Consider the following 17,093-nt stretch of genomic DNA (forward strand, 5'->3'; position numbering starts at 1 on the left):
ATGGAGATTTGCCTATAATTGAGGTGATTATATCTACCAGGTATCTGCTCAATAGATGGCATGCTGAACCTCGGCCGCTGACAATGGGCCTTATGAATCTTAGGGAGGCTGTATAGGTGTGGAAGCTTAATGCTGAAGTAGCTGTCTGTATTTTGCAGGTGGTATTAGGTCCTTGTTCTTAAGGAGGATCCTCTTGAGTTCAATAGAAACATTCCAGAGTTCGACAGGATATACCTGAAGGTCAGAGGTTACATCAATCAAAATGTGAAAATGACACTCAAGATTAGAACATTTGAAGAATCCAACTATTAAATCCTTTCTCTCTGATAGGTTTATAAGATTAGTCATCGATGAGTAGAAGTCAGTAGATCATAGTATCAATGCTGGTGTCTTTTAGGGTTCCACCCTAGGCCTGACTCACTTCCTGATCTTTATCAATAAATCTCCCAAGTCATATTCTTGGATCATTTGTAGATATTTATGCAGATGACACTACCATCTATGGCACTATTTTAAAGGCTGGCAGTCAGCAAGATCTTTCTGATTCTATCTCTTCTAACCTTGAGCACATGGTGCAATGGGAGAAAAGGGTGGCTGGTTAATTTTAATGCATCTAAAACCAAGCTTCCCTTTTTTCATCACCAATGTTCTGATCCCAATTGAAATGAATGTCTCTATTGATAAGCTTCTGAAACTGATTTTTGCTCCTGATCTGAAATGGAACATACATCAAATCTGTTGCCAAGGTCGCTGGAGAAATGATTGGATCATTCTACCAGTCTAGAAAGGTATCTAACTCCTGATGCAATCCTGTATCTGCATAAGAGCCAGATATATCCTAAGACAGGGTACTGTTACCACATCTGGGGAGGAGCTGCTCAGAGCACCCTTCCTGTTTAGACAGAGTACAAAACAGACTTTAAAATCTGATCGGGGTGATGTCCCTTTTCTCCTTCATGCTGCTACTTAAAGTTTTAAGCCTATCTCTGCTCTTTTGTTATTTTCATGGCAGGTGCTTGACTGAGCTTTACTCTATGGCCCCTCCCCCCTGTAAGGCATCCGCGACAAACACCCGACTAGCTACAAATACTGTCAGCAGTTTCCCTTACTCTCTATCTATGACTAAAATTAAACAAAAATTTCATGAGCAGAGCTTTTTTTCCCAAAGCTTCTCATCTGTGGCACACAATACCACTGAGTTTCTTCCCAGCTGACTATAACATGATCATTTTCAAATCCAATGTAAACAAGTTCTCAATGAATTGTTCTCTAAAATAAATTAGCATGGCTGATTAAACCTTAGCCTTGAGTAGTCTCTGAGCCTTGATAAACGGTGACTATATGGTAAAAAGAAATCCTGGGCAATACTAGACAGCTAGTATAACATAATTTGATTGAAGATAAAAACGTTCTCTAGAAAAATTGAACTTGAATGTACTATTCAGTGATGGGGTGGTAACAATGTTGCTCGATAGTGCAGGGTTGTCCCTACTTAAGAAGTAACCCTGCAAGAATTGAAGTAGTGACATTGGATCTTCTAATATGCACTTTTTTAGAATTGCTGGTGTGTACATTGAAGGAGACGAAAAAGTTTTGAAAGCAACATATTCAGCATATGACACAATTGTGGCTGACATCAGACTACTTTTTAATGGCAACCTTATATATAAGTAACTCCAATATCCAAGTAACTCCAAGGATGGAGTACTTTTTGCCACATTTGGGCAGGAGCTGCTAGAAAGGACTTATCCTGCCTTGATAAAGTTCAAAATAGACTTTGTAGCCTCATAGGGGATGTCCTTTTCTCTTCCCTGCAACCTCTTTCTCACAGAAGAGATGTTGCGAGTTTGTCTCTGCTTTATCGTTATGCACATGGCAAGTGCTCAACTGAGCTCCAATCTATGGTTCCCCCCCTCACCAAACTTTCACAAGAAACACCCGTCTAGCAGAAATCACTATCAACAATTCCCCCCACTCTTTATCTGTGCCTAAACCTAAATGTAGATTTCATGAACAAAGCTTCTTTCTTAGAATTGCACGCCTGTGGAATTGTCTTCCATTTTCCTGCTTTCCAGCTGACTACAATATGGTTGTCTTCAAGTCTAACGTAAACAAGTTTTTGATGAGCCGTTCCATATAAGTTACTGAATTTCCATTACTCACAATTACTATATTGTCCAATTTCTACTGTACACTCTTTAACCCTTATCTTCGAGTGGCCTCTTGGCCTTGATAAGTGGTGATGCCTATGTAAAAAAAACAAAAAACTTCTATTTTTTTAATTCGAAAAACTAATGAATAACAAGCACAATAAATTCAAGTTGATAAATTCGTCTTAGATGTTGCTAGTAAGCTAATGTCTTAGATGTTGCTAGTAAGCTAATGTCTTAGATGTTGCTAGTAAGCTAATGTCTTAGATGTTGCTAGTAAGCTAATGTCTTAGATGTTGCTAGTAAGCTAATTTTAAAGGTTAGTTAAACTTTGTTTTTAACTGAGCATTTCATGTACCTGACTGAATGATAAACTTGATTCAGCCTTGCAAAACTAAAGAACATTTCTTGTAAAATTGTTTTTCTTCTTGTCATCTCAGCCAATGAGATTGACATAATTGTATTATATCTTTCTCGTGTTTTAAGTCAAAACAAGAATTGTTTTATGGACAGGTAGATTTTAGTCGAGTATTTCAGCTCTTTGATGAGGTTTAATTTAATAGTTACATTAGTTTTTTAGTTTGTTTCTGTATTTAAAAAAATTTTTTTTTTTTTGTTAAGCAATGCCCTTGCGTGATATCTATACGTAAGGAATAACAATTATGATAATACAATGAGTACAAAGCTAATGCGTTTTTAATTTTAACTCTTATTACAAAAGAAACTGAAAGAAAAAAATTTTTTTTTTTCAATGTTATTAGTTATCTACGTGGGGCGTGCAATAAGTAATGTCTCTGACCCACTTCCCATAGCAGTAGAGCAATGAAACTTGGCACAGTTATTAGTCTTTCTCTACATAGGAACCATCCAGAGTTATGCATTTCTCCCATCGTTTGATGCAGCTCTGGAGACCGTTTTTGTAGAACACCCCAGATTGGTCCTCCAATCACGACGTGATTTCAGAAATCAAGGCTGCATCATCTGGGAAACGCTTTCCATTCAAAAACAACTTCATGGTTGGGAAGATGTGAAAGTCAGAGGGTGAAAGGTCAGGAGAGTAGGGAGGATGGGGAAGGATTTTGTAATCACATGCCCATGCTTCTGATCTGGCGACATGCGAGTTGTGGACCGGAGCATTATCCTGCAGGAGGAGGGTACCTTTGCTGATCTTGCCCCGCCTCTTTATTTTGAGAGCTTCCCTTAATTTCCTCAAAAGTGAAGCATAATAGGCTCCTGTAATTGTGGTACCCTTTGCCAGGAAATCTGTCATCACTACTCCGTCCTGGTTCCAGAAGACTGTGAGCATGACCTTGCCAGCGGAGGGCTACACCCTTGCCTTCTTTGGAGGTAGTGAGTCCAAGTGCTTCCACTGCATTGACTGGGCTTTGGTCTCTGGATCATAGTGATGGACCCAGGTTTCATTCTGTGTAATCAGTCTTTTGAAAAACTTTGACTCATCTTCTTGGCACATCTCCAAATTCATCCTCGAGCACTCGACACGTTCTCGCTTCTGGAATGGTGTGAGCAACCTGGGAATCTATCTGGCAGACAACTTATGCATATGCAAATGGTCATGAATGATAGTTTCCACAGACCCTGTACTAATCTTGACATGTTGGGCTATTTGGCGAATAGTAATGCGCTGATCTTCCAAAATGGCAGCCTCAACTTGACAGATGCCTCATGAATGGCAGAATGGGAGGGGGACCAGGTCTGGGAGCTGTTTCCACAGACTTCCAGCCATGTTTGAATTCACGATGCCAGCGTTTTACAAGGTCATATGATGGGGCATTATCACCATAAGTTTCTTTCATTTCATCAAGTCTCCTGTGGTGTTCGTCCTTTCAATAGCTATATTTTTCGCAGATGTTTTCGAGCAGAAAAAAAAGAAATTGTTGCTTTTCATCTCAAGTACCCTTTTTCTTTGTATGTAGCTTTATTAAACAGAACCCCCCCCCCCCCAACAATGTAAGGGAGACAACTTTGTTTGTTTTTTTGGGAGGGGGGGGGTGCACATTTTTTAAAATTTATACAAAAAAGAAATATAAATGTAGTTGTAAAAATTTACACTACCTAATTTTTTTTTGAATAATCTATATCAAGTATGTTGCTATAGTACCAATAACATGGCGCAGCAATAACAAATAAAAAGTCTTAGAATCAAAGTTTGATATGTGAGCATCAATTCCACTTTTAAAATCTCTCAAGGTAACTTTATATATCGGAAGATGAAATACTAATATGACCATAATATGCCATTATTTTTGTGCTTAAATTACATTGTTGCATCGTAGTCTTCTTATTTCAATTATCCAGACCATAGCATGCTCTTGTTCCATCAGCCATGACTGGGTAGATGTCCTAAGTAATTTTATTTTAGTGTCACCCGCACTAAGGATTGAACCTTCAACCTTTAGAAGAGTGTAACTTTCAACTGAATTTCGCCAAGTATTTTATCAACAAATCCAAATAATGCAAAGGTTCACTTTCTACTCCTCTAAGATTATTTCTGCTTTCATTTGTAATTTTACTGTTGACTATTTAAAGTTGTTACATATAGGATTCCTTTTACATATGTAATAATGGAATATCTACAATGTTACAAACACATGAAGGATATATTAGATCTTCCCCTCTCTTCTTCTCCTCCTCCTCCTCCTCCTGTCAACCTCTCTGATCCTCCTGTCAACCTCTCTGATCCTCCTGTCAACCTCTCTGATCCTCCTGTCAACCTCTTTCCTCCTCCTCCTCGTGTCAACCTCTCTCCTCCTCCTCCTCCTCGTGTCAACCTCTCTCCTCCTCCTCCTCCTCCTCCTCATGTCAACCTCTCTCCTCCTCCTCGTGTCAACCTCTCTCTTCCTCCTCATGTCAACCTCTCTCCTCCTCCTCGTGTCAACCTCTCTCCTCCTCCTCCTCCTCATGTCAACCTCTCTCCTCCTCCTCCTCCTCATGTCAACCTCTCTCCTCCTCCTCGTGTCAACCTCTCTCCTCCTCCTCGTGTCAACCTCTCTCCTCCTCCTCGTGTCAACCTCTCTCCTCCTCCTCGTGTCAACCTCTCTCCTCCTCCTCCTCGTGTCAACCTCTCTCCTCCTCCTCCTCGTGTCAACCTCTCTCCTCCTCCTCCTCGTGTCAACCTCTCTCCTCCTCCTCCTCGTGTCAACCTCTCTCCTCCTCCTCCTCGTGTCAACCTCTCTCCTCCTCCTCCTCGTGTCAACCTCTCTCCTCCTCCTCCTCGTGTCAACCTCTCTCCTCCTCCTCCTCGTGTCAACCTCTCTCCTCCTCCTCCTCGTGTCAACCTCTCTCCTCCTCCTCCTCCTCGTGTCAACCTCTCTCCTCCTCCTCCTCCTCGTGTCAACCTCTCTCCTCCTCCTCCTCCTCGTGTCAACCTCTCTCCTCCTCCTCCTCCTCGTGTCAACCTCTCTCCTCCTCCTCCTCCTCGTGTCAACCTCTCTCCTCCTCCTCCTCCTCCTCGTGTCAACCTCTCTCTCCTCCTCCTCCTCCTCCTCGTGTCAACCTCTCTCTCCTCCTCCTCCTCCTCCTCGTGTCAACCTCTCTCTCCTCCTCCTCCTCCTCCTCGTGTCAACCTCTCTCTCCTCCTCCTCCTCCTCCTCGTGTCAACCTCTCTCCTCCTCCTCCTCCTCCTCCTCCTCCTCGTGTCAACCTCTCTCCTCCTCCTCCTCCTCGTGTCAACCTCTCTCCTCCTCCTCCTCCTCGTGTCAACCTCTCTCCTCCTCCTCCTCGTGTCAACCTCTCTCCTCCTCCTCCTCGTGTCAACCTCTCTCCTCCTCCTCCTCGTGTCAACCTCTCTCCTCCTCCTCCTCGTGTCAACCTCTCTCCTCCTCCTCCTCCTCCTCGTGTCAACCTCTCTCCTCCTCCTCCTCCTCCTCGTGTCAACCTCTCTCCTCCTCCTCGTGTCAACCTCTCTCCTCCTCCTCCTCCTCGTGTCAACCTCTCTCCTCCTCCTCCTCCTCGTGTCAACCTCTCTCCTCCTCCTCCTCCTCGTGTCAACCTCTCTCCTCCTCCTCCTCCTCGTGTCAACCTCTCTCTCCTCCTCCTCCTCGTGTCAACCTCTCTCTCCTCCTCCTCCTCCTCGTGTCAACCTCTCTCCTCCTCCTCCTCCTCGTGTCAACCTCTCTCCTCCTCCTCCTCCTCGTGTCAACCTCTCTCCTCCGCCTCCTCGTGTCAACCTCTCTCCTCCTCCGCCTCCTCGTGTCAACCTCTCTCCTCCTCCTCCTCCTCCTCCTCGTGTCAACCTCTCTCCTCCTCGTGTCAACCTCTCTCCTCCTCGTGTCAACCTCTCTCCTCCTCCTCGTGTCAACCTCTCTTCTCCTCCTCGTGTCAACCTCTCTCCTCCTCCTCGTGTCAACCTCTCTCTCCTCCTCCTCGTGTCAACCTCTCTCTCCTCCTCCTCGTGTCAACCTCTCTCTCCTCCTCCTCGTGTCAACTGCTCTCTCTCCTCCTCCTCGTGTCAACTGCTCTCTCCTCCTCCTCCTCCTCGTGTCAACTGCTCTCCTTCTCTCGGTCCTGAATATGACCTTAAACTATATCCGATAGTGAGGCCCCAGCTTTTGGGTTTTGCCATTGTTCCCAGGTCCATTCTGACCCAGAGTGGTAGTACCTGTTAGGGTCCCAACTATGGGTTAAATAGGAACTTTTTTGAAAAAAAAAAATATATATATATTCTATTAAAAACTTTTTCTTCAAAATCACTGGATCGGCATTAAATGACCTAAAAAGGGTTGATGTGCCGAAAACAACCAACCAACCAACCTCTCCTTCTCTTCCTCCTCCTGCCAACCTCTCTCCTTCTCTTCCTCCTCCTGCCAACCTCTCTCCTTCTCTTCCTCCTCCTGCCAACCTCTCTCCTTTTCTTCCTCCTCCTCTCTCTCCTCCTTCCCCTTACTTTTTTTCCATCTCCTCCTCTTCCCCTTCTCTCCCCTTATTCCCTGTCCTCTCCTCTTCCTTTTCATCTTTCTACTCTTTTCTTCCATCTCTCTCTTTTCACTCTCCTACTTTCTCTTCCACTCTCCCTCTTTATACACATTTCTAGACCTAATGATGTACTAAAAAAGATCTTAGTTTGTAAATTTTTTTCAATTTTTAAGATCTGATTTTTTTTTTTTTTTTTTTTTACATAGGCGTCACCACTTATCAAGGCAGATAGGCCACTCAAGGATAACGGTTAAATAGTTAAAAGGGCAATATAGTAATCGATAGTAATGGAAGTTCGATAAATTTGTTAACTTAAGTGGAAACTTGTTCACGTTGGACTTGAAGACAACCATATTATAGACGGCTGGAAAGCAGGAAAACGGAAGACAATTCCACAGGCATGCAGTTCTATGAAAGAAGCTTTGATCATGGAATCTATGTTTAGGTTTAGGCACAGATAAAGAATGGGGGGGGGGGAATTATTAATAGTGTTTTCAGCTAGATGAGTGTTTCTTGTGAAAGTTTGGCGAGGGGGGGGGGGCATAGATTGAACCTCAGTCAAGCACTTTCTATGAAAATAACGATAAAGCAAACTCGCAACATCTCTTCTGTGAGACGGAGGCTGCAGCGAAGAGAAAAGGACATCTCCCATCAGGCCACAAAGTCTATTTTGAACCCTATCAAAGCAGGACAAGTCTTTTCTAGCAGATCCTGCCCATATGTGGCAACAGTATTCCATCCTTGGACGTATCTGGCTCTTATATATAGAGAGAATTGCATCAGCAGTGAGATATCTACTGGATCAATAGAAGGATCCGACCATTTTTCCAGTGGCCTTGGCAACAGATTTGATGTACGTATTCCATTTAAGATCAGGAGTAATGGTTAAGCCCAGAAGCTTGTCAAAACTTGAGGCCTCCCCAAGACGAGAGCCATTCATTTTAATTGATGCCAGATGTGGATCAGAACGTTGATGATGTAAAGATAGAAGCTTGGTTTTAGATGCATTAAAAGTAACCAGCCACTCCTTTCCCCATTGTACAATGTGATCAAGATCAGAGGAGAGAGAATCTGAGAGAACTTGGTCATTTACTGTCTTAGATGTGCTACCATAGATGGTAGTGTTGTCAGCAAAAATGTCTACAAATGATGTAAGGATGTGATTTGGAAGATCATTAATGTAGATCAGGAAAAGAGTTGGACCCCTGAGGGACTCCAGCATTAATACTGTGAGCTTCTGATTTTTGCCCATCAACTACTACTCTTCTGAACCTATCAGAGAGAAATGATTTAATAATTGAGAAGACATTTCCAGCTATACCATAGCTGGAGATTTATTATATTGAAACTTTTATTGCCACTTACCCCCATTCTTTAATAAAGTAGTTAAACCTAAGAATTCTAAATTATTTTTTTCTAATTGGGAAGTTTCATTCATTTTATTATTTATGCCTTTCTATCTTTAGAATATGCCAAGAATAAATAGTGATAGTTAAATCCCAGCTTAACTTTTCATTTTTTGTTAATGATATTCAAATAAAAAAAAAATGCTAAGCGTTTTTATTTTTATTTTAAATTTGTGGATGATTTTTTTTTTTTTTTTTTTTTTTAAATTTATTTGTTTATTAGATGGGTATTGATAACGTATCTTGGATGTTATTCTCAAAAAGTTCCAGCTGATGTCATCTTCCTTCTTCAGGTGCATTTGTCAAACTCCTTTATTTAATCCAGAGGCATAGATTGTTCTTGTACAGAATTCCCATGAAGACTCATCTAAAAAAGGTCAAAGGTTACATTTGTCATAACATTCAAGATGAGAATAGAAGTCAGGATAATCAAAATATACATTTTTTTTTTCTTATTTTTTATTAGTAGTAGCAAAAAATATGATCTATTCAGTCACATAGTGTTGGTTGTATAATTTAAGTGTTATCGGTTTACTAATGAACAATCCAAGGACGAGATATACCTAGAATAATAGTATAAAGATGAATTAATTTATTTTTCTTCATAGTCACCACATTCTCAATGCACTTTTGCTAGGAATTCAATGATGCATCTCTGCTTCTGATGCATATTCATGACAGGGATTGCTTTCTTAGTCTCACACTGTCATTATCTGCAACAGAGATAAAATTTTCGGGTCATGAATGCATAAGTTCACTCCTCATAACAATGCAATTTGCAATCCTCTTTGATTTATTCGGTCGGAAAAAAATAGAAAACATTACTTTTGAAGTACCCTTTGTAGTCTAGTATTGGCTTCAGACTGATAGCAAATCATAATTAGTACATTTTTTCCCCTCCTAAATGTGCTTATGGTATTAAGAGAATTAGATGACATTAACAATCTGGCTCAATTAATGTTTAAGTCATGGAGGTTTTAAAGTTGAGATTAATCTTTCTACTAATATTGCTTTGCCTAATATTGTTCATATCCTTCCGTTATTGTGATTGTTACAGCATTTATTTGTCACGAGTGACCTTCAATAAAACCTAAACTTCTAATCTCTCGAATCATAACTGTTTTTTTGTTTGTTTGTTTTGTCTTTTTTTTTTTGTTGTTGTTGTTGTTTTTAAAAACTATAAGTGCTTTGAAGTTAAAACGATGTCGTTCATTTTCGGGTTCGTTTTTTTTTTTTTTGTTTTTTTGTTCTCGTTTACCAGCACAACTGAACCGTAATACTTGGCTTTCGCTATTAAATTTTAATACACGTTGGAGATTTCTTTGTAATCAAGTTTATTGAAACACAGTTGGATGTTGTTCTGTTTTTTGTGGTACTCGTAAGCATTGACTGCACAAGAAATGCAGAGGTTGAGAGAGGATCATCAGTTTATGTGCGAGAAGTGTAAGAATGGAGATGAATAAAAAAAACTCTGGATAAAATATATTTGGACAGTAAAGATATCGAGATTGTTCAGAAGCTTCTATGCAGTGTGATGATGTATGGAAGTGAAACCTCAGAGGAAGATTAAACCTAGAAGATGTATGCAAAAACAGAAGACTTTCTTGGGTTGATCTCATTGAAAGAATGGATGGAGAGTTCTTTGGCTTGTAGATGTAGAACAGTTGAGATAGCAGAGGCAGTTTGCAGGGTAAGGGCAAGGAAAACATGAATAAATAAAGACCTGATCAGAGATTGGTTAATTTCGAAGTCAAATTTTAAGTCATTCAACCAATGCCAGCATGTAAAACAGAAATTCAAAGAAATTTTTTTTTTCTTACAATGTAATCACCACTTAAGGCCCAAAGGCCACTCGAGGATAAGGGTTAATGAATGTAAGGTGGTAGTTTAGTAATCGTTAATGGTGTAGAGATTGGGTAGAATTTGGGTTATTTAAGAGGATAGCTCAACAAGAACTTGTTTACATTGGACTTGAAGGCTACCATATTGTAATCGGCTGGAAAGTGAGCCAATGGAACAGTGTTCCACATGTAGGCAGTTCTAGGAAAGAAGCTTTGTTCATGGAATTTGCATTTAGAATTAGGCACAAATAGAGAGTGGGGAAAATTGTTGATAGTGGTTGTAGCTAGTCGAGCGTTTTTTTTTTGTGAAAGTTTGATAAGGAGAGACCATACATTGAAGCTCAGATGAGCACTTGCCATGAAAATAATAATAGAGCAGAGACAGCTCGCAACGTGTCTTCTGTGGGGAAAGACACTATTTCGGGATGATACTTCAGTAAAAATAATTTTAAGTAAGGAATTTTTTTACTCTCATAGAGATTTTAGAAAAAAAAAAAAAGATACTATATATATATATATATATAGTATCTTTTTTTTTTTTTTCTAAAATCTCTATGAGAGTAAAAAAATTCCTTACTTAAAATTATATATATATATACACACACACACACACTAACCTTGTACTCTTACTCTGTGAGGAACAGTATCTACCGAACTCCTGTTAAATTTGGTTTGATATATAGGAGATTTGAACCTGTGGAACAAATTTGATTTCATCTTTAACCAGTAAAAATAGCTACTAATGGATCAAAATTCCAAAAAAAAAAAAATTGGAACTTGGCAAGTGTAAGTCGACTAAACGTTATTTCTATGCATGTGCAAATATACATTTGTGTTTTTAACAATGTTATTTTTTGAAGCTTTTATATATGTATGGATTTTGATTAAGCGGTAACGAATAAGGCTGAAAAGACGTTTTGATTTTAATTCTAGCTGATGGTACCTAAGTCTTTTTTATTTCTTTAACTTTTGAAATCACTGCTACATACAGGATGGAACGATAAAGTTGTCACCCTAAAGAAAACAACACTACAGCTTTATTGAAAACTTTTATTGAAAAAATCAATTCAGGTAACTTGATTATGTAGTAGAGCTGACATCTATTCAATGTAGCTGCCTTCAGCCTCAATCACCACCTCGATACAGGTCAGGAATTGGGAGCATGCCTTTTCCACAAGCGCCGGCAAGAGCTTGGCAAATACTTGGCGGATAGTGGCGATCTGGTTGGCTTTGGTGTTGTGGGAGGTCATGTTGGTGATGTTCTTGACGTATGACTAAACAAAGTAGTTCAGGTCAGGGGTAGGCCAGTGAGAGAAGGGTACAAAGTCATAGTACTCCTTCTGAAGCCAAGCTTGGGTCTCTTGGGACTTGTATGCCGGTGCTGAGTCCTGCTAACACACCCAGGATCTACCAGCAACCATTTGATTTCACCAGGGGTTCACCACACTCTTCAGCACATCCAGGTACACTTTGGTGTTGACTTTCAAGCCAACTTGGAAGATGTGAGATGGCATGATGTAACCCTTAATTTGAAACCACACCAAAGACTGTAACCATGGCTGGAAACTTTTTGATCGCCATTATTTGTGGCAATCCAGCAATGCATTTTGAGGGTGCTGGCAATGGTCCTGTTGTCGTAACTTGGATTGGTAGAGAGCATGAGTTGTACAGTGACACATTTCTGATCTCACTTGTTGAACATTTTGCCCCTTTCAGACATAATAGAAGGCTCCTATCGCTCATGGGAGACATTAATGCCTTTTTAATAATAAATACGAAATCTGCGTAAATTAAAATATATTTAAGCATAATTTACAATCAGAAATGCTGGGATGCCTGCTAGTGTATATATATATATATATATATGTAAAGTGGCTTTTGTGTGTGGAACAGTAGCTACCAAACAACTGTCAGTTTTTGATCTACAGACTCGAAACTTGATATGATTCAGATCTGTGGAACAAATTAGATTGTGTTTTTAACTGGTAAAAATAGTTGCTAAGTGGTCAAAATTGATAAATTGGAACCTGGCAGGTGTAAGTCGAACTAATTCATATTGTTTACACATGTTTAAATATACATTTATACCTTTGAGTCAGTTAATTTCTCCAGTTTTAATAAACATGCGGCCTTAGCTCAAATGGTAACAAATAACGCTGGAAAGTTGAATGTTTTGATTTCAATTCTAGCTGATGGCACCCGTCAATTTTTTATATTTTTTTTAACCTTTGAAATCACTTCTATATATTGGGTACAATATAATAATCAATACAGAATTGGCTCTATAATAATAAATATAAAATCTGCATAAATTAAAATATCATATTTAAGCATATTTTATGAGCAAGCAATGCCAGGCGGCCTGCTAATTTAATTTATAAAAGTCACTATGTCTATCTGTCTCCATATTTTCAAACTCTATCTCTCTGAAAATAAGTCACAGTGACACTAAGGGGCCTCAAATGATTGGATTTTTTTATGGACCATTTTTTTAATGGGTTTTTAACCAGTTAAAATAGTTTTTAAGGGGTCAAAAAGGGTCCAAATTGAAAAAAAAAATCTTTATACATTTTGTACATTCATCTTAGTTTTTTAATTTTTAAATTTTAATCAGTTCATATTCATATGTCACGTTGGTACAGTTTTGCTTTTGGTTTTGATTCAAGCTGATGGCACCCAAATACTTTTTTATTTATTTTTTTCTTTTTCTTTTTTTTTTTGTTTTTTTATTTATTTTTTTTTTTTTTTACACTTTTGAAATCATGACTATAATAATATATAGGAAATCTGGACAAATTAAAATATATTTTACGGCCGGGCAAAGCCGTGTACCCCCCACCCCCACCATCCAATCTTATATAAAGACTATTGCAAATTGTTTCATTCCTGCTTTTAACAATTAGTCTTTGAACTTAAAATAAGTGAATATTTTGCATAATGATGATGGTATGAGTAGTATGACGAGGTCTATTGTCAATGTCTGTAATCTGAGTGCGAATCAGTATTAGCTTTGTACAGAATTCCATTGAACCGGGCGCTTAACATCGGAGAACTTTCTCATGTTACCTATCGTGTAGGTGTGTGAGATTTGAGTTATAAACTGAACATTTGATTCACCATAGATTTGATAGTCAAGCAATAAAATTGACTCCAACTTCTTCTGTAACTTTACACATGCATTAACTTGTAGACATTCGGGGACCCAACACGTTGTAGCAGAATACGTCGCAAGGAACATGAAACAAGTAATAACTTGAGCCTCCTCCCCTTTTTTTTTTTTTTTTTGTTAACGCCATTTATTTCAGAGTACTTTGCCAAATAAAACATGATTGTGCACCTTGTCTCTGACCTCTGTCCTCCTGAACGTCACTATCGGTCTGTGCGCACATTTTTTTATAGTTTTTTTTTTTTTTTTTTTTTTTTCATTTTTTTCCTTACGATGACGTTATTTCGCACATGGCTCAATATTTGCATACAGTCACCATACTCTCTTACGCATCGGCACAGATCTGAATCCTGTTCAAATTTTTCTCTTTGTGGATTTTCCATGTGTGTGTGTGTGTGTGCGTTTTAAGTTCTCAAAAGATTAAGAGACCTCTTTCTAAGGCTAACACTTCCATCTCTATATGAGATATATAGATATTGAAATATTACATTAAAGCTCTCCTTTACCCATGAAATGCTGAGTTAGTAAAGAAGTTGATTTTCCTCTTCCTAGCTGGCCAGTTAAATGTATGTTATAGTTAATCTTTCTCTTGATCTTACCAGATTGCAGAAAAAGAATTCAACTAGTCTGTTTCATGGTAAGTGCTCGTCTGAGCTTCAATCTATGATCCCCTCCCTTGCCAAACTTTCACAAAAAAGAAAACACTTATCTAACTACAACCACTATCAACAATTTCCCTCACTTCCTATCCGCATTTAAATCTAAATGTAAATTCCATAAACAAAGTTTCTTTCCTAGAACTGCCGTCCTGCTTCCCTTTTGAGTACATTATGGTTGTCTTCAAGTCTAATGTAAACAAATTCTTGTTAAGCTGTCCCCTTAAATAAATTATTTCCAATTTTTCACCACTAACGATTACTACACTTTTATCGAGGTTACAACTGTACACTCATTAACCCTTATCCTCGAGTGGCCTCTGGGTCTTGATAAGTGGTGACTCCCTTGTTTAAAAAAAAAAAAAAATCACTTTGAGAAGGCGCACCTTTCCTCGTATAAACAAGTGTGGCGTATCCGTGCCAAGGAGAACTTATTTTAGCTTTGAGTACTATGTTATTTCAAACATTTGGTCAGTATTTAATTGTAGGGGTAACTATCCTAATGCTATGCTTTCCTGACAAACATGTACAGAGACCCTAGGAAAGTGAAGACCGTGTAGCATTTTTTTTTTTTTTTTTTTTTTTTTTTTTTTTTTTTTTTTTTTTTAACATTTTCACCCCAAACAAGCCACAGTGCCACTTTAGGGGGCTACTATACAGGGAGTTGAGCAGCAAGATTTCTGTTCACATTACACTTGAGCCTCTGCATGTAAATACTGTTGGGGAAGCTAGAACCTGGGAGGGAATTCCAAAGTCTACCAGTTCTGGGGAAGAAACTGTTAGAGTAGAAGACTTTCTTATATCTATGGATCTTAACTGTGTAGGGGTGGGACTTTGCTGCTTGTGAGGTTTGTCAGAGGTATGTAATATGACAACGATATGTGAGCAAATCTTAATGTAATTTGATTGTTTGAACTAATGTCCTCGTCTTCAGTGTTACTTTCACATTTCGTTCAATATAACCTCCAACCTTCTTCATGTGTATTCTGTCAAACTCTGAAATCTGCATGGTATTTTGAAATGAACCTTTTATTTAATCCCCGAGGGTGGCATATTCTCGTTCTGTCAACCATAACTGGGCAAAAGTTCTAAGTAATTCGCAGTTGTATTTTGAGTGTTGCCCACACTAAAGATTGAACCTTCAACCTCCAAAAGAGTGTAACTTGCAACTGAATTTTCACAAAGTAATTTATTCACTACGCCACAAGTCCTTGAGAACAGTAGTCTGAAGAACCCAAATAATACGAAAAATGAATGTTTTATAGTTTTTAAAACTTCCAATTGAAAAATTTACAAAAATAAATTAAAAAAAAACAGATAAAACTAAAGATCCTTCCTATATTATAAATCTCTAGTTTTTGTTTTTTGTCTCTGCATAACTTGCAAATTATTTTTATTTTTATTAATTGAAACGATCATTTATTGAAATATAAAATACATTAGCATAAAAACACAAAAAAAATGTATTTAAATATAATTCCTAAATTAAATTTACCAGAATGCATTTTGATTCTTTCATAAACAAATAAGCCATTTTAATCTTTTGTTAATAGTTAGATTTTTTTTTTTTTTTTTTTTTCATTTTCTTTCTTTGAAGATTGTAATGCTGGGTATGGGGCAACCAAACCAGCTGCCAACATTGCCCTGCTTTTTATTGAAACCAACCGAGAGCTCTTTTTAGTATCCTTGCTGTTCCTTTAAGTGCAATTGTCTGGATCTCTTTTGCACTTGGTTCACCAGAAATATTAGTTAGGTAGGACTTCAGGTTCTTCTTCATAAGCCCTGTAGAACCTATAATAACTGGTATGATTGATATCTCCATAAGATTCCAGTTTCTTTTTATAAGAATGAATTACTTTGACCTATTGAAAGGAATTTAGAAGCATTTAAACTGTTTAATAGAAGGACACTTAAACTGGCTTTAAAATTCTTAAATCCTTTAGTATTGAAAGTTTGGGCGGCTATTTACATCATGTAATTTTATAAATACAAATTAAAACGAAATTATTTTTATGACACATTAGTAGAGAGATCCAACATTACCCGGGATTGAATGTTTCACACTCCCATATTTTTATTGTCATCGAAATCTGTGAAATTGCTTATATTTCAATCAAATTCATTGATTGCTTGCTCTAATTGGAGACCCATCACACAGCAGTGCACTGGAAGGAAGCTCACATGCCTCTCACAATGACTTAGTTAACAATACATTGTACTCTATATTGCACTGTAGAGAACGTACTGTTGATTTTATAAAATTATTTTTATATATAATGTCTTGAATTAGTTTAAAATGCAAAAGTCAAGTATCATACCTTCATGTGACATTTCATAAAAATCAGCCCAGCCGTTTTCAAGTCCATAGGAAACGAACTCACACATGGACGCACAAAGTTCCTTTTATATAATAGTAGAGATAGAAACTCGGTTTTATTAATTAATTAGTTACCAATTATATTTACAAAATAGTTTGGTTTAAAAAAAAAAAAAAAAAAAAAAAAAAAAATGACAGTAAAACTTGGAAATGCTATGTTGCTACAGATATATATATATATATGTATATATATATATATATATATATATATAAATGCACTTTCGTATAATTTATTCAAGAGTATTGCAAAAACAAACAAATAACATCTACATAAAACATGATACATTCAAGCAGTCGTGTGAGATGGCCTAGTTGGTGGAAGTCATCGGAGCTGGAGCATCGAGCTTGTTTTGTTCGGCTTGTGAACTCAGTTGTGTGGCTTGATATCTAATCTTTTGCACATCTTTTTGGTAGTGCCAAAAATCTTCTTCTACTTCTTTGACATTGTATAGTTCATCACTTCACATGTTGGAATGTCCGAAGTCTGAAGAAGCACAAGCACTCACAGTTCCTGCCCTCCATCAGTACAACGTCGATGCTGCCTGCCTCTCTGATGTCAGACTTA

The 17,093-nt window shown here is 38.1% G+C and overlaps 1 protein-coding gene across 5 annotated transcripts in view; it reads left to right on the forward strand.

Annotated features, from left to right (window-relative positions):
- LOC145252571 (coiled-coil domain-containing protein 77-like) overlaps positions 1 to 17,093 on the forward strand; it is a 113,969-nt gene that overhangs the window by 24,206 nt on the left and 72,670 nt on the right. Inside the window, exon 1 of one of the 5 annotated variants that reach the window (XM_080112194.1) lies at positions 14,111 to 14,132. The exons of the other annotated variants lie outside the window; for them this stretch is intronic. The gene's annotated coding sequence lies outside the window, so the exon portion shown is untranslated. Of the gene's footprint in view, positions 1 to 14,110; positions 14,133 to 17,093 lie in introns of those variants that run through there. 5 annotated transcript variants of the gene reach the window in all.

Source organism: Euprymna scolopes, chromosome 29 (assembly GCF_053919585.1).
Source record: "Euprymna scolopes isolate OS-2025 chromosome 29, ASM5391958v1, whole genome shotgun sequence".
Taxonomy (NCBI): domain Eukaryota; kingdom Metazoa; phylum Mollusca; class Cephalopoda; order Sepiida; family Sepiolidae; genus Euprymna; species Euprymna scolopes.